At 42.7% G+C, this 1314-nt stretch overlaps 1 pseudogene; it reads left to right on the forward strand.

The window, feature by feature from the left end:
* Positions 1 to 340: 340 nt before the first annotated feature.
* LOC136129589 (nucleolar protein 56 pseudogene) lies at positions 341 to 897 on the forward strand (annotated as a pseudogene).
* The last annotated feature ends 417 nt before the right edge of the window (positions 898 to 1314 follow it).

The raw sequence follows: 1314 nt of genomic DNA on the forward strand, positions 1-1314 counted from the left end.
ATTGTTAATAAGAAAAAGTCTTCAAAATGTAATATTCAGTCCTGGTGTCTGAGTGATTCCCTGGGCCCAGCACAGGGACCAACTTTCCAGAGCCCTGAAGTCAAGGGGTAACACCCCAAAATACAGACTCATTTTCCACTGTACCTTCATTGGCCAAGCAGCTGCCAAGAACAAAGGCCGCATCTCCCGATACCTGGCAAACAAATGCAGTATTGCCTCACAAATTGATTGCTTCTCTGAGGTACCTACCAGTGTATTTGGGGAGAAGCTTCAAGAACAAGTTGAGGAGTGGCTGTCCTTCTATGAGACTGGAGAGATTCCATGAAAGAATCTGGATGTCATGAAGGAGGCAATGGTTCAGGAAGAGGAAGCAGCTGCTGAGATTACTAGCAAGCTGGAGAAACAGGAGAAGAAATGCTTGAAGAAGGAAAAGAAAAGGCTGGCTGCAATTGCCCTGGCATCTTCAGAAAACAGCAGTAGTACCCCGGAGGAATGTGAGGAGACAAGTGCAAGACCCAAAAAGAAGCAAAAGCAAAAGCCCCAGGAGGCTCCTCAGGAGAATGGAATGGAAGACCCCCATCTGTCTCCTCCAAACCCAAAAAAAAGAAATATTTTTCCAAGGAGGAGCTGGTTAGTGATCTTGAAGAGACAGCTGACAGTGGAAGTCTTACCAAGAGGAAGAAATCTTTCCCCAGAGAGGAACCAGATAGTGACCCTGAAGAGTCAGAAAACAAGAGGGTCCCCAAGAAAAAGAGGAAATTCTCTTCCAAGGAGGAACCTCTCAGCAGTGGACCTGAAGAGGCTGCTGCCAGCAAGAGCAGCAGCTCCAAGAAAAAGAAAAAGCTCCGAAAGCTGTCCCAGGAAAATCAGAACGGACATTTCCCTAGTAGGGCATAACTTACAGAGATATTTCCCAGCCCATCCCCTATAGCCCAATAAAAATAAAAACACATTCACAAGTCAAAAACAATGTAATATTAATTTACATACAAATTTAATTAACTGCTTCAACCATGGTAAAAAAGAAAATCTATATTCCTACTTTAAATTTTATTTGAACTAAATTTTCTCAAATACCATTACTATGTAGTTTACTAATTCCTGCAGTAGTACCATTTATGGCCAAAATGTCAACCACCTGTTTGTCCACTAGATGTCAGTGCATCCCCGCACTGAAATTATTGGTAGAGTATCCATCTGGTGACAAAAAAAAAAAAATATGTCTGCATGAGAGGTCACATCCTACCTCCCTCTTATTGGCATGAGAGATACCACAACTAGACCAACTTTCCATTATTTTCCATACAGGACAGG

Source organism: Phocoena phocoena, chromosome 10, assembly GCF_963924675.1.
Source record: "Phocoena phocoena chromosome 10, mPhoPho1.1, whole genome shotgun sequence".
Lineage (NCBI taxonomy): Eukaryota > Metazoa > Chordata > Mammalia > Artiodactyla > Phocoenidae > Phocoena > Phocoena phocoena.